Here is a 17,041-nt window from a genome sequence, read left to right as displayed (position 1 = left end):
CTCCTAGGAGTTGCATTCAGGTAATTCCCTGTACTTCACACACTTGGCAAATGGTATACTCCCAGGTCAGTGAAGAGCATTTGAGGGAAACAATCAGGTGTATTTGGGCAAGTGAACACTGGGCTGGTGGTTGAAGTTAGAGAAACAGGGCCTCCTGGGGGTTGCCATCACACCACTCCCTCTACTTCCCAATACGAGGCAAATGGTATACTACCAGGTGAGTGAAGAGTACTTCAAGGAAAACAGGTGTATTTGTGCAAGTGAAAAGTGGGCTGGTGGTTGGAGTTACAGAAACATGGCCTTTTGGGAGTTGCAATCACAGCCCTCACTCCACTCCTCAACACTTGACAAATGGTATACACCCAGGTGATTAAAGAGCCTTTGAAAGATTACAAACAGGTTTCTTTGGGCAAGTGAACACTGGGCTGGTGGTTGGAGTCACAGAAATAGGGCCTTGTGGGAGCGGCAGTCAGGTCACTCCCTCTACTTCCCAACACTTGCAAAATGTTGGGTATTACATATCTGTAGCCAGACTGCATTTAGGTTGGAGCATACATTTATACGTTGATACTTACCATGAGTCCTGGGATGATGTTTTGGATATTGAAACACTTACAGGCACCATTTCAAGTTATGGCATGTGATAGGCATTGGCAGCTGTGATGTTAGGTCTAACAATATACATTGACAGCCTTGCATCTTATATACTCTGGGTATTTGATGTTGGCAAAGTCAATGAACGACACATTGGCAAAATCTGAGCTGTGAGCATGCAGGTCATTGCAGTTTAGAGTCAGTTTGTGTGTTGTAACTTACCAGACTCTGCTCCTCCAGGTATTCATGTCAAGCCCTCAGGATGCAGGATGGCCAAGGCCTTCTTCTCCCAGGGAAACAGTTGTATTGGGGTACTGGGAGGGTCACTACCAGTCTTGTTGGCCTCCATCCGTTGCCTGGAGGCCAGGGAACATACTTTGCCCCTCAGGTTGTTCTACCTCTTTCTAATGTCTTCCTTTGTACATAGGGTGGTGCCTAAAGCTTTCACTCTGTAGACAGTCCTTTGCCACATTTCGATTTTCCTACTGAGAGGAGTATGCTGGACTTGGGCTCCAAACAATTGTGCCTCTACTTTTATGATTTCATCAAGCATTGCAATAAATGTTTCCTGTTCTGAGTTTTGAACAGGAAAACGAGGCATACATTTTTTAATATGTCTCTTAACACACCAAATTTGACACGTTTTGCCTTTTTTGGGCCTTTTGTCACTCCACCTTTCCCTTCTCTTCAGTCCCCCATATATATATTGTGTTGCTTAAACATCCAGGGAAAACTGGAGAGGCAGGATAATTACCAAACAATTTGTTATTCAGAACACATATTTATACAGGGATTTAAATTTAGCTCTGAACTCCTAACGAGGATCCTAGTAACGTAACTGGACTAACATGCAGGATATGCTTACAACATTATGCCTTCCAGGGGGCGTGGCCTGCGTGCGATGAAGCTGCACGCTTAGCGCGGCGCTCCGGGGCTGTGAAAGGGGCCCGGCCGAAATAATAGCACTTCCAAACCCCGAAAATGATCGGCAAGATAGGCCCCGGTTAGCGGAGTCTCGCCCGATAAATGTGGAGTAAACTCCGGCGAGAAAAGAATAGCGGCTGAGGAGGCAAACTGGGTCTCGCCCCGACGACATCGAGGAACCAAGATGGCGGCAGCCTTTGGACCCTGGCCCGGCTGAGCTCAGACCCCGGAGCAGAGAGATCAAAAACCCGACTGAAGCGAAGCGGTATCGCCCGCACCCCTAGAGCGACCCGGCGGCTACCCCGCTCCCGCAGAACAGAGTACTGAGGTGAGCGTGCGATAGCAGGCGAGCAGTATAGCAGCAGCCATGTGGAGCATCGGCCTGAAATGAATCATCTTGGTCCGTGACACTGGAGAAACCGGCCGAGACCCACGAATGGGTTACCTACAGCGGAAAGCAGAGCCGTGAGGTTAAATCCTCCATCGAGAGACACCGGAGGAACCCCTACAGTGAAAGGTACAGATACCAGGGACGGGAGAGGGGGGACTACGCGGCAGCGGAAGTGTGAGCTGATGGGCCTACGCTCCGACCTCGTGGGCGGCCCGGAGTGTTCCCTTTTGACCGAGGTTTCGCCATACCGAATAGGGGGAAAATACGCGGAATAGACTACTACGCTGAAGAAGCAGACGGCGAGAATAACACACGCCTGATCCTGGAATCTGTGTCTTCCCCCCCTGGTCTGTGAACAATCTGGGAGTTGCGGCCATGAACCGAAGAGGGGGTGGCCTTAAAATTTAGCACGCGCAGACACTGCTGCCAGCCTGAGCAGGCACTGAGTAACAAGGATGGGGAAGCCCAAGAAACGTGAGGGGCAGGCCCCGGAAGACACCGATGGCACCCAAACTGCAGGACGGCTCCAGAGAATAGACCCCTGTGATGGCACAGCTGACCAAGAAACAACTTTGGATACAGTGCTCCAAGCCATCAGAGAATCTCGAGAAGCACTAGAGCAAAAAATTTATAACCTGACTGTAGACCTCTCCCTACTACGAGATGGTCATCGTAAGCTAACGGAGAGAGTGGGAATGAATGAAAAAGAGATTAAGCTCATGGCCACAACCCAGAAATCTTCTTCTAAAGAACTCTTGGAAATTACCTCTCATGTAAATGCGCTAGAAGCAAGAGCGGAAGACGCTGAAAACCGTGCCCGCAGGAGCAACATAAGGCTGATTGGCGTACCGGAAGGAGCGGAGATGGCGGCGGTAAACATGGAATCTTTCCTGGAACACTGGATCAAAGAAAGAATACCTCCTGAAGGTCTATCAACGTTTTTTGCCATAGAAAGAGCCCATAGGGTGCCTAGCAGACCTCCTCCCCCAGGAGCAAGAGCTCGACCAATAGGGGCAAAACTCCTGCACTTTAAAGACAGGGATTACATTCTGTCACAAACACGCCTGAAAGGTGAAATAGCACTAAACAACCAGCGTGTTATGCTCTTTCCGGATTTCACCAAAAGAACTCAGGAGCAAAGGGCCTCCTTCAATAATCCCAAATGAATCCTCCGTGAAAATGGGATAAAGTATGCCATGCTCTTCCCGGCCAAACTCAGAGTGGAATATGAAGGGAAAGTACATTTCTTTACATCCCCACAGGTAATCGACGAATGGCTGGAAGCCAAGAATATTACAGCCCCGGGCCCTCACCGCGGAACCAGTAGCAAAATCCCCAGAAAGCGCAGCAGATCCTCCAAACGAAATAAAGAGATTGCTCCTCCAAGGCACCAAGCTCTCCAAGAAATGCGCGAGGCGGTGGACGCGGCTGCGGCACTGGGCCGGGGCTCTTTCCCCTCCTCACAGAATTCTGGACACACATCGGACCACGACTCGTGCAGTGGAGACTCATTGAGCTCGTCGCAGGATACCCTCACCCGCCCACAAAAAGTGACCCCGAGATCCTCAGAAGAAATCATTTGACTCTCCATTGTTAGAATGGTTACCAAAGGAACAATGAGAAGTATCAAATAAGTAGGGCCTAGATAGCAGAAGAATAACTCTCTGGAACAGCCACACGCAACACGCCCCGCGCAATACCTTACTGGGTAGCTAAATATAATTTTGCTGGGTCCCGGAACCGGCCTGGAGTGTAAGCTCTCGGTCGCTAACTCGCCACCCTCCTATAGGATTTTAAGACAAGTTATAATGGTTTGGACGGGAATAGTTCTGACCACCGGTCCTGGGGAATGGGAGTTGGGAGTTGAGTTCGCCAAGTTAGTATTAAGGGATAATCTAGCACTTACCATTGATGAAGCTGACAGCTCACACACTGAAATCACGCCGCCACAATATAATCCTACACACAGTAATTTCCTCATCCTTTCTAGTCTCTACAAGGTTAGCAACCAAAATGGAAACTACAAAGTATAAGATAATAACCTGGAACTTTAGAGGTCTAAACAATATGTCCAAACGTTATAAAGTATACAATTACTTAAAGCGCAGGGGGATACACATTGCTCTACTATAGGAAACACACCTGGTAGAGCAGGAAGTTAACTTCCTCAAGAAACGGTGGAGAGGTCAAATAATCACAACTAGTTACTCAGCTTTTGCAAGGGGAGTATTGATCTGGATCCGTCCGGGGGTGCCCTTTCAGCTTCTTCACAAGCACATAGACAGGGATGGAAGATACGTAGTGGCCCCCGGGAGACTGGGAGGAAGAGATGTAACATTAAGCGGGATATATGCACCCAACCAGGACCAGGGGAAATTCCTCGATAAATTGTCCCTTGAAATAGGCCCACTCTTAACAGGTCCTATCATAATCGGAGGGGATTTCAACTGCATAGCTAACGTTAGTCTGGACAGATCACACACCCCCATATCACAGTCCCCTACTCTAAAAATTGCTAAATCATTTGCAGAGTGGCAAATACACTGGCGTCTAAGAGACTGTTGGAGGCAGCTTAACCCTCACACTCAGGACTTTTCATATTACTCGGCGGTACACGACCTACATGTCAGACTAGATACTTTTTTAGCCTCCCCTGAAATTCAAATGGATGTAATCTCCGCTGAATATCTGTGCCGTACAATATCTGACCATAACCCTCTGATTCTATCGCTATCCTGGGGAAGGGAGAGAACGACTATCCCAACATGGCGTCTGAGGGCTGAAGTGCTTGAGGATGAGGCACTCAAACATCTATTGCACTCAACCATAGTTGATTTCTTTAAACACAACGCACAAACTGCGTCCTCCAGATCCATTGAATGGGAAGCATTCAAAATAGTTATAAGAGGCACCTGTATTAGTGAGAACATTGGGGCCTGGAAATCTAGGGAAAACTAGCTCCGTAGCCTGGAGAATTCCCTTAGAGACCTTGAGCGCAGATGCCATACACAACATGATCTGGCCCCCCTCATGAAAGACACCAAAAATAAAATAATAGAAGTAAACAATAGGCTGTCACGATATTATTATAAGCAGTACATAATCAAACAACACTCAGAGGGGGATACCAGCGTTTATACCCAAAAAGAGATTAACTCTAGCTTTAGCAACAACTATTCAACACTATATGCGCCCCCCACTGAGACACTAACTAACCTCCAACTACAAGACCTATAAGACCTCGCCCTCCCCAAACTTGGAGTAGTAGAGAGCTCAGCTTTAGCAGCCCCAATATCGATTGCAGAGATTAAAACAGCAATCCAAAGCATGGCCAAAGGTAAGGTCCCAGGATCTGATGGACTTTCACTGGAGTTCTACCTCCTGTACCAGGAACTCTTAGCCCCTCATCTCAGCATAATTTATGCTGAGGCTTGGAGCGGGGGCAATCTACCACAATCTACTAATGAAGCCATCATGATTCCCCTACTAAAACCCGATAGGCCCCCCAACGGATGTCCGTTTTTACCGTCCATTATCCATGCTCAATATAGACTATAAAATATTAAGTAGGATTCTTGCGAACAGACTACTGCCCCACATGACCTCGTTAATCCACCAGGATCAGTCTGGCTTTATCCTGCAACGTAGCACCGCACAAAATATTAGACGCCTGGTGTCTGTTCTCCGTTCTTTGCCTCCGGAAATGACTCAGGCAGCGATTATCTCAGTCGACACAGAAAAGGCATTCGACTGCCTGAGATGGGACTACCTGGAACAGACCATGCTGAGAATGGGGATGGGAGAGGGATTCACATGATGGACTAGGCTGCTATATTCAAATCCCACTGCTAGGGTGAAAACAGGTAACACCATATCTGATTCATTTTTGATTGGCAGAGGAACTAGACAGGGTTGCCCACTATCCCCTCTCCTATTCGCAGTAGCAGTGGAACCCCTGGCCCAAATTGCTAGAACTGGGCAGCACTTCCAAGGCATTTCAATCAACGACTGGACACATTATATCGCCCTTTATGCCGACGATATGGTGCTTTTTCTCCGTAACCTAGGAGATGATCTACCAGGTGTAATAGCCATGCTTGAGAAGTATGGTATGGCCTCCGGACTTCGGATTAACTGGAGGAAGTCCACTTTATTCCCCATGTCAAGTAGCACACCAGAACCGAACGAGACGAGAGGGCTACTCTGGTCTCCTAACACTTTTAAATATCTAGGTGTAAACATATACCATACTGCAGAAGACCTTCTAGAAGGAAATATTCATAGAGCAATCAGAGGAGTCAGAACTAGCATGCGCTTCTGGGAGACTCTACCATTAACAGTGTCCGGCAGAATTGCACTACTTAAAATGATAGTGCTACCCCGAATGCTATACTACTTCCCTACCATCCCATTGGTGATTCCGAAGGCAGTATTCAGAAGCACTGACTCTTTGATTGCGAGCTTTACATGGGGCCCAAGCAGGCACAGAATCGCACTAAATTCATTGCAGAGACCCACTGCAGAAGGGGGCCTTGCTGCCCCAGACCTAGAAATCTGTTACTGGGCAGGTCAACTACAATGGCTAGCAAAACTTATCAGCGAACCCCCAGGTGCAACAGACTTACGGATTCCACTGAACTGCCCATCTAAAAAGATACTAGGGATAGTGCTGACTCCTAGGAAACCTAGATCACAATTACCAGTGGAATGGGAATCAACTAGACACTGCTGGGAGCAATTTCTAAGAAGAACCTGTACAAAAACCCCATACATGCCTGAGGCTCCCCTGGAAGGCGTGGCTTATGCTGTGAGAGACCACACTCTTAGAGGTCTCAATAAGTTAGAAGAACACAACATCACAAAACTAGGTGACATTTATAATAATGGGAGACTCCGCACTTACTCGGAGCTCCAAGATCAATTTAATCTCCTGTCAGGTTTGTTCCTTACATATAACGCAGTCACCAGAACGCACAAAAAATGTGGGGGTCGGCAGCCCTTGAACCTCCAACTCATAGTGGCTGTAACATCCTCTGCACAATAGGAGAAAGGAAAGGAATGATCTCAGAAATATATAAATCACTACAAAGCAGTTTGCACAAACCCCTAATTAAATTTAGAGACAAATGGCAGACTGATTTAAACACAACTATTGAAGATGAGCAATGGACAAAGATTACTTCCCATACTTACTCCGTATCTAGAAACACCAGATTCAAATTAATAAATCTTTACATTTATCGTAGGGCCTACTTAACCCTGCAAATGATAACTAAAATATACAATACAAACGAAGCAAGATGCCCTAGGTGAAATAGCACTAAACAACCAGCGTGTTATGCTCTTTCTGGATTTCACCAAAAGAACTCAGGAGCAAAGGGCCTCCTTCAATAATCCCAAACGAATCCTCCGTGAAAATGGGATAAAATACGCCATGCTCTTCCCGGCCAAACTCAGAGTGGAATATGAAGGGAAAGTACATTTCTTTACATCCCCACAGGTAATCGACGAATGGCTGGAAGCCAAGAATATTACAGCCCCGGGCCCTCACCGCGGAACCAGTAGCAAAACCCCCAGAAAGCGCAGCAGATCCTCCAAATGAAATAAAGAGATTGCTCCTCCAAGGCACCAAGCTCTCCAAGAAATGCGCGAGGCGGTGGACGCGTCTGCGGCACTGGGCCGGGGCTCTTTCCCCTCCTCACAGAATTCTGGACAAACATCGGACCACGACTCGTGCAGTGGAGACTCATTGAGCTCGTCGCAGGATACCCTCACCCGCCCACCAAAAGTGACCCCGAGATCCTCGGAAGAAATCATTTGACTCTCCATTGTTAGAATGGTTACCAAAGGAACAATGAGAAGTATCAAATAAGTAGGGCCTAGATAGCAGAAGAATAACTCTCCGGAACAGCCACACGCAACATGCCCTGCGCAATACCTTACTGGGTAGCTAAATATAATTTCGCTGGGTCCCGGAACCGGCCTGGAGTGTAAGCTCTCGGTCGCTAACTCGCCACCCTCCTATAGGATTTTAAGACAAGTTATAATGGTTTGGACGGGAATAGTTCTGACCACCGGACCTGGGGAATGGGAGTTGGGAGTTGAGTTCGCCAAGTTAGTATTAAGGGATAATCTAGCACTTACCATTGATGAAGCTGACAGCTCACACACTGAAATCACGCCGCCACAATATAATCCTACACACAGTAATTTCCTCATCCTTTCTAGTCTCTACAAGGTTAGCAACCAAAATGGAAACTACAAATTATAAGATAATAACCTGGAACTTTAGAGTTCTAAACAATATGTCCAAACGTTATAAAGTATACAATTACTTAAAGCGCAGGGGGATACACATTGCTCTACTATAGGAAACACACCTGGTAGAGCAGGAAGTTAACTTCCTCAAGAAATGGTGGAGAGGTCAAATAATCGCAACTAGTTACTCAGCTTTTGCAAGGGGAGTATTGATCTGGATCAGTCCGGGGGTGCCCTTTCAGCTTCTTCACAAGCACATAGACAGGGATGGAAGATACGTAGTGGCCTTCGGGAGACTGGGAGGAAGAGATGTAACATTAAGCGGGATATATGCACCCAACCAGGACCAGGGGAAATTCCTCAATAAATTGTCCCTTGAAATAGGCCCACTCTTAACAGGTCCTATCATAATCGGAGGGGATTTCAACTGCATAGCTAACGTTAGTCTGGACAGATCACCCCCCCCCCCCCCCATATCACAGTCCCCTACTCTAAAAATTGCTAAATCATTTGCAGAGTGGCAACAACACTGGCGTCTGAGAGACTGTTGGAGGCAGCTTAACCCTCATACTCTGGACTTTTCATATTACTCGGCGGTACACGACCTACATGTCAGACTAGATACTTTTTTAGCCTCCTCTGAAATTCAAATGGACGTAATCTCCGCTGAATATCTGTGCCGTACAATATCTGACCATAACCCTCTGATTCTATCGCTATCCTGGGGAAGGGAGAGAACGACTATCCCAACATGGCGTCTGAGGGCTGAAGTGCTTGAGGATGAGGCACTCAAACATCTATTGCACTCAACCATAGTTGATTTCTTTAAACACAACGCACAAACTGCGTCCTCCTGATCCATTGAATGGGAAGCATTCAAAATAGTTATAAGAGGCACCTGTATTAGTGAGAACATTGGGGCCCGGAAATCTATTGAAAACGAGCTCCGTAGCCTGGAGGATTCCCTTAGAGACCTTGAGCGCAGATGCCCTACACAACATGATCTGGCCCCCCTCCTGAAAGACACCAAAAATAAAATAATAGAAGTAAACAATAGGGTGTCACGATATTATTATAAGCAGTACATAATCAAACAACACTCAGAGGGGGATACCAGCGTTTATACCCAATAAGAGATTAACTCTAGCTTTAGCAACTACTATTAAACACTATATGCGCCCCCCACTGAGACACTAACTAACCTCCAACTACAAGACCTATAAGACCTCGCCCTCCCCAAACTTGGAGTAGTAGAGAGCTCAGCTTTAGCAGCCCCAATATCGATTGCAGAGATTAAAACAGCAATCCAAAGCATGGCCAAAGGTAAGGTCCCAGGATCTGATGGACTTTCACTGGAGTTCTACCTCCTGTACCAGGACCTCTTAGCCCCTCATCTCAGCATAATTTATGCTGAGGCTTGGAGCGGGGGCAATCTACCACAATCTACTAATGAAGCCATCATGATTCCCCTACTAAAACCTGATAGGCCCCCAACGGATGTCCGTTCTTACCGTCCATTATCCATGCTCAATATAGACTATAAAATATTAAGTAGGATTCTTGCGAACAGACTACTGCCCCACATGACCTCGTTAATCCACCAAGATCAGTCTGGCTTTATCCCGCAACGTAGCACCGCACAAAATATTAGACGCCTGGTGTCTGTTCTCCGTTCTATGCCTCCGGAAATGACTCAGGCAGCGATTATCTCAGTCGACATAGAAAAGGCATTCGACTGCCTGAGATGGGACGACCTGGAACAGACCATGCTGAGAATGGGGATGAGAGAGGGATTCACACGATGGACTAGGCTGCTATATTCAAATCCCACTGCTAGGGTGAAAACAGGTAACACCATATCTGATTCATTTTTGATTGGCAGAGGAACTAGACAGGGTTGCCCACTATCCCCTCTCCTATTCGCAGTAGCAGTGGAACCCCTGGCCCAAATTGCTAGAACTGGGCAGCACTTCCAAGGCATTTCAATCAACGACTGGACACATTATATCGCCCTTTATGCCGACGATATGGTGCTTTTTCTCCGTAACCTAGGAGATGATCTACCAGGTGTAATAGCCATGCTTGAGAAGTATGGTCTGGCCTCCGGACTTCGGATTAACTGGAGGAAGTCCACTTTATTCCCCATGTCAAGTAGCACACCAGAACCGAACGAGACGAGAGGGCTACTCTGGTCTCCTAACACTTTTAAATATCTAGGTGTAAACATATACCATACTGCAGAAGACCTTCTAGAAGGAAATATTCATAGAGCAATCAGAGGAGTCAGAACTAGCATGCGCTTCTGGGAGACTCTACCATTAACAGTGTCCGGCAGAATTGCACTACTTAAAATGATAGTGCTACCCCGAATGCTATACTACTTCCCTACCATCCCATTGGTGATTCCGAAGGCAGTATTCAGAAGCACTGACTCTTTGATTGCGAGCTTTACATGGGGCCCAAGCAGGCACAGAATCGCACTAAATTCATTGCAGAGACCCACTGCAGAAGGGGGCCTTGCTGCCCCAGACCTAGAAATCTGTTACTGGGCAGGTCAACTACAATGGCTAGCAAAACTTATCAGCGAACCCCCAGGTGCAACAGACTTACGGATTCCACTGAACTGCCCATCTAAAAAGATACTAGGGATAGTGCTGACTCCTAGGAAACCTAGATCACAATTACCAGTGGAATGGGAATCAACTAGACACTGCTGGGAGCAATTTCTAAGAAGAACCTGTACAAAAACCCCATACATGCCTGAGGCTCCCCTGGAAGGCGTGGCTTATGCTGTGAGAGACCACACTCTTAGAGGTCTCAATAAGTTAGAAGAACACAACATCACAAAACTAGGTGACATTTATAATAATGGGAGACTCCGCACTTACTCGGAGCTCCAAGATCAATTTAATCTCCTGTCAGGTTTGTTCCTTACATATAACGCAGTCACCAGAACGCACAAAAAATTTGGGGGTCAGCAGCCCTTGAACCTCCAACTCATAGTGGCTGTAACATCCTCTGCACAATAGGAGAAAGGAAAGGAATGATCTCAGAAATATATAAATCACTACAAAGCAGTTTGCACAAACCCCTAATTAAATTTAGAGACAAATGGCAGACTGATTTAAACACAACTATTGAAGATGAGCAATGGACAAAGATTACTTCCCATACTTACTCCGTATCTAGAAACACCAGATTCAAATTAATAAATCTTTACATTTATCATAGGGCCTACTTAACCCTGCAAATGATAACTAAAATATACAATACAAACGAAGCAAGATGCCCTAGGTGAAATAGCACTAAACAACCAGCGTGTTATGCTCTTTCTGGATTTCACCAAAAGAACTCAGGAGCAAAGGGCCTCCTTCAATAATCCCAAACGAATCCTCCGTGAAAATGGGATAAAATACGCCATGCTCTTCCCGGCCAAACTCAGAGTGGAATATGAAGGGAAAGTACATTTCTTTACATCCCCACAGGTAATCGACGAATGGCTGGAAGCCAAGAATATTACAGCCCCGGGCCCTCACCGCGGAACCAGTAGCAAAACCCCCAGAAAGCGCAGCAGATCCTCCAAACGAAATAAAGAGATTGCTCCTCCAAGGCACCAAGCTCTCCAAGAAATGCGCGAGGCGGTGGACGCGTCTGCGGCACTGGGCCGGGGCTCTTTCCCCTCCTCACAGAATTCTGGACAAACATCGGACCACGACTCGTGCAGTGGAGACTCATTGAGCTCGTCGCAGGATACCCTCACCCGCCCACCAAAAGTGACCCCGAGATCCTCGGAAGAAATCATTTGACTCTCCATTGTTAGAATGGTTACCAAAGGAACAATGAGAAGTATCAAATAAGTAGGGCCTAGATAGCAGAAGAATAACTCTCCGGAACAGCCACACGCAACATGCCCTGCGCAATACCTTACTGGGTAGCTAAATATAATTTCGCTGGGTCCCGGAACCGGCCTGGAGTGTAAGCTCTCGGTCGCTAACTCGCCACCCTCCTATAGGATTTTAAGACAAGTTATAATGGTTTGGACGGGAATAGTTCTGACCACCGGACCTGGGGAATGGGAGTTGGGAGTTGAGTTCGCCAAGTTAGTATTAAGGGATAATCTAGCACTTACCATTGATGAAGCTGACAGCTCACACACTGAAATCACGCCGCCACAATATAATCCTACACACAGTAATTTCCTCATCCTTTCTAGTCTCTACAAGGTTAGCAACCAAAATGGAAACTACAAATTATAAGATAATAACCTGGAACTTTAGAGTTCTAAACAATATGTCCAAACGTTATAAAGTATACAATTACTTAAAGCGCAGGGGGATACACATTGCTCTACTATAGGAAACACACCTGGTAGAGCAGGAAGTTAACTTCCTCAAGAAATGGTGGAGAGGTCAAATAATCGCAACTAGTTACTCAGCTTTTGCAAGGGGAGTATTGATCTGGATCAGTCCGGGGGTGCCCTTTCAGCTTCTTCACAAGCACATAGACAGGGATGGAAGATACGTAGTGGCCTTCGGGAGACTGGGAGGAAGAGATGTAACATTAAGCGGGATATATGCACCCAACCAGGACCAGGGGAAATTCCTCAATAAATTGTCCCTTGAAATAGGCCCACTCTTAACAGGTCCTATCATAATCGGAGGGGATTTCAACTGCATAGCTAACGTTAGTCTGGACAGATCACACCCCCCCCCATATCACAGTCCCCTACTCTAAAAATTGCTAAATCATTTGCAGAGTGGCAACAACACTGGCGTCTGAGAGACTGTTGGAGGCAGCTTAACCCTCATACTCAGGACTTTTCATATTACTCGGCGGTACACGACCTACATGTCAGACTAGATACTTTTTTAGCCTCCTCTGAAATTCAAATGGACGTAATCTCCGCTGAATATCTGTGCCGTACAATATCTGACCATAACCCTCTGATTCTATCGCTATCCTGGGGAAGGGAGAGAACGACTATCCCAACATGGCGTCTGAGGGCTGAAGTGCTTGAGGATGAGGCACTCAAGCATCTATTGCACTCAACCATAGTTGATTTCTTTAAACACAACGCACAAACTGCGTCCTCCAGATCCATTGAATGGGAAGCATTCAAAATAGTTATAAGAGGCACCTGTATTAGTGAGAACATTGGGGCCCGGAAATCTATTGAAAACGAGCTCCGTAGCCTGGAGGATTCCCTTAGAGACCTTGAGCGCAGATGCCCTACACAACATGATCTGGCCCCCCTCCTGAAAGACACCAAAAATAAAATAATAGAAGTAAACAATAGGGTGTCACGATAATATTATAAGCAGTACATAATCAAACAACACTCAGAGGGGGATACCAGCGTTTATACCCAATAAGAGATTAACTCTAGCTTTAGCAACTACTATTAAACACTATATGCGCCCCCCACTGAGACACTAACTAACCTCCAACTACAAGACCTATAAGACCTCGCCCTCCACAAACTTGGAGTAGTAGAGAGCTCAGCTTTAGCAGCCCCAATATCGATTGCAGAGATTAAAACAGCAATCCAAAGCATGGCCAAAGGTAAGGTCCCAGGATCTGATGGACTTTCACTGGAGTTCTACCTCCTGTACCAGGACCTCTTAGCCCCTCATCTCAGCATAATTTATGCTGAGGCTTGGAGCGGGGGCAATCTACCACAATCTACTAATGAAGCCATCATGATTCCCCTACTAAAACCTGATAGGCCCCCAACGGATGTCCGTTCTTACCGTCCATTATCCATGCTCAATATAGACTATAAAATATTAAGTAGGATTCTTGCGAACAGACTACTGCCCCACATGACCTCGTTAATCCACCAAGATCAGTCTGGCTTTATCCCGCAACGTAGCACCGCACAAAATATTAGACGCCTGGTGTCTGTTCTCCGTTCTATGCCTCCGGAAATGACTCAGGCAGCGATTATCTCAGTCGACATAGAAAAGGCATTCGACTGCCTGAGATGGGACGACCTGGAACAGACCATGCTGAGAATGGGGATGAGAGAGGGATTCACACGATGGACTAGGCTGCTATATTCAAATCCCACTGCTAGGGTGAAAACAGGTAACACCATATCTGATTCATTTTTGATTGGCAGAGGAACTAGACAGGGTTGCCCACTATCCCCTCTCCTATTCGCAGTAGCAGTGGAACCCTTGGCCCAAATGGCTAGAACCGGGCTGCACTTCCAAGGCATTTCAATCAACGACTGGACACATTATATCGCCCTTTATGCCGACGATATGGTGCTTTTTCTCCGTAACCTAGGAGATGATCTACCAGGTGTAATAACCATGCTTGAGAAGTATGGAATGGCCTCCGGACTTCGGATCAACTGGAGGAAGTCCACTTTATTCCACATGTCAAGTAGCACACCAGAATCGAACGAGACGAGAGGGCTATCCTGGTCTCCTAACACTTTTAAATATCTAGGTGTAAACTTATACCATACTGCAGAAGACCTTCTAGAAGGAAATATTCATAGAGCAATCAGAGGAGTCAGAACTAGCATGTGCTTCTGGGAGACTCTACCATTAACAGTGTCCGGCAGAATTGCACTACTTAAAATGATAGTGCTACCCCAAATGCTATACTACTTCCCTACCATCCCATTGGTGATTCCGAAGGCAGTATTCAGAAGCACTGACTCTTTGATTGCGAGCTTTATATGGGGCCCGAGCAGGCCCAGAATCGCACTAAATTCATTGCAGAGACCCACTGCAGAAGGGGGCCTTGCTGCCCCAGACCTAGAAATCTATTACTGGGCAGGTCAACTACAATGGCTAGCAAAACTTATCAGCGAACCCCCAGGTGCCACAGGCTTACGGATTCCACTGAACTGCCCATCTAAAAAGATACTAGGCATAGTGCTGACTCCTAGGAAACCTAGATCACAATTACCAGTGGAATGTGAATCAACTAGACACTGCTGGGAGCAATTTCTAAGAAGAACCCGTACAAAAACCCCATACATGCCTGAGGCTCCCCTGGGATGCCTGGCTTATGCTGTGAGAGACCAGACTCTTAGAGGTCTCAATAAGTTAGAAGAACACAACATCACAAAACTAGGTGAAATTTATAATAACGGGAGACTCCGCACTTACTCGGAGCGCCAAGATCAATTTAATCTCCTGTCAGGTTTGTTCCTTACATATAACGCAGTCACCAGAACCCACAAAAAAGTTTGGGGTCGGCAGCTCTTGAACCTCCAACTCATAGTGGCTGTAACATCCTCTACACAATAGGAGAAAGGAAAGGAATGATCTCAGAAAGATATAAATCACTACAAAGCAGTTCACACACACCCCTAAGTAAACTTAGAGACAAATGGCAGACTGATTTAAACACAACTATTGAAGATGAGCAATGGACAAAGATTACTTACCATACTTACTCCGTATCTAGAAACACCAGATTCAAATTATTAAATCTTTACATTTATCATAGGGCCTACTTAACCCTGCAAATGATAACTAAAATATACAATACAAACGAAGCGAGATGCCCTAGATGTACGGAAACAGCTGCAGGTTTAGTTCACATGCTGTGGGGCTGTTCACAACTCAAATCATATTGGTCATAGATATTTAGGAGAATCTCCGACAGCACTAGCAGGAAGATCACCCTGTCCCCACTAGTGGCCCTGCTAGGAGACTTTCCCCACCCTACTGCCCACAAAATGTCCAACAAATTTATTGACTTGGCTCTAGTCCTGGCCAAAAGAGAAATCACCTCACACTGGAAAGACTCAGTAGGCCGCAAGTGAAGAGGTGGCAAGAAGCGCTAGAAAAATGGGCAGAAGTGGAGGGGTCTGTACTGCTGAGAGAAGCGTTACAGAACCGGAGGCCGAGAGAGGGTGCTACACAATGGGACTCAATACTGGAAAGTCTGAAAAACTTAGGGGCATATTTATACTCTGTTTGCGCTGGAATTGCACCGTTTTTTTTTACGCAATTCCGACGCAAAACTAACTTCATATTTATACTTTGGCGTTAGACGCGTCTAGCGCCAAAGTCCATGGAGTTTGCGTCATTTTTTAGCGTGGACACCTACTTTGCGTTAATGATATGCAAGGTAGGCGTTCCCGTCTAAAAAATTTACTCCGAGGCATGTGCACCGTATTTACACTCCCGGGCAAAATTCACGCCCGGGAGTGGGCGGGTCAAAAAAAATGACGTCCAGCCGCTTTTGCGCCGTTTTTTAGCGCCTGGTCAGGGCAGGCGTTAAGGGACCTGTGGGCTCGGAAGGAGCCCAGAGGTGCCCTCCCATGCCCCCAGGGACACCCCCTGCCACCCTTGCCCACCCCAGGAGGACACCCAAGGCTGGAGGGACCCATCCCAGGGACATTAAGGTAAGTTCAGGTAAGTTTTTTTTTTTTTCTTTTTTTTTTTTGCATAGGGGGGCCTGATTTGTGCCCCCCTACATGCCACTATGCCCAATGACCATGCCCAGGGGACAGAAGTCCCCTGGGCATGGCCATTGGGCAAGGGGGCATGACTCCTGTCTTTGCTAAGACCGGAGTCATTTCAATGGGGGTTGGGAGTCGAAAAAAATGGCACAAATCTTGTTGAGGCGAAAAATTTGCCTCAGCCTGACTTGCCCCATTTTTAGGCGCCCAAGCTCCATATCCCCCTACGCCGGCGCTGCCTGGTGTACAGCATTTTTTTTCACGCACACCAGGCAGCGCCGGCGGCTAACGCCGGCTAACGTCATTGAATAAATACGGCGCCCGCATGGTGCTTCAGAATGGCGTTAGCCGGCGCTAATTTTTTTGACGCAAAACTGCGTTAGCGCAGTTTTGCGTCAAAAAGTATAAATATGGCCCTTAGACTCCCCGACACCCGAAAAGGA

General features: G+C 46.7%; 1 protein-coding gene across 3 annotated transcripts in view; it reads left to right on the top strand.

Annotated features, from left to right (window-relative positions):
* LOC138300727 (polyunsaturated fatty acid 5-lipoxygenase-like) overlaps positions 1-17,041 on the top strand; it is a 1,327,404-nt gene that overhangs the window by 516,972 nt on the left and 793,391 nt on the right. The gene's annotated exons all lie outside the window — the stretch shown is intronic.

The sequence above is a fragment of the Pleurodeles waltl genome, chromosome 6 (genome assembly GCF_031143425.1).
Source record: "Pleurodeles waltl isolate 20211129_DDA chromosome 6, aPleWal1.hap1.20221129, whole genome shotgun sequence".
In the NCBI taxonomy this organism is placed as follows: domain Eukaryota; kingdom Metazoa; phylum Chordata; class Amphibia; order Caudata; family Salamandridae; genus Pleurodeles; species Pleurodeles waltl.
Note: the sequence above shows the minus strand (reverse complement) of the source record. Positions and strands in the feature narration are given on the sequence as shown.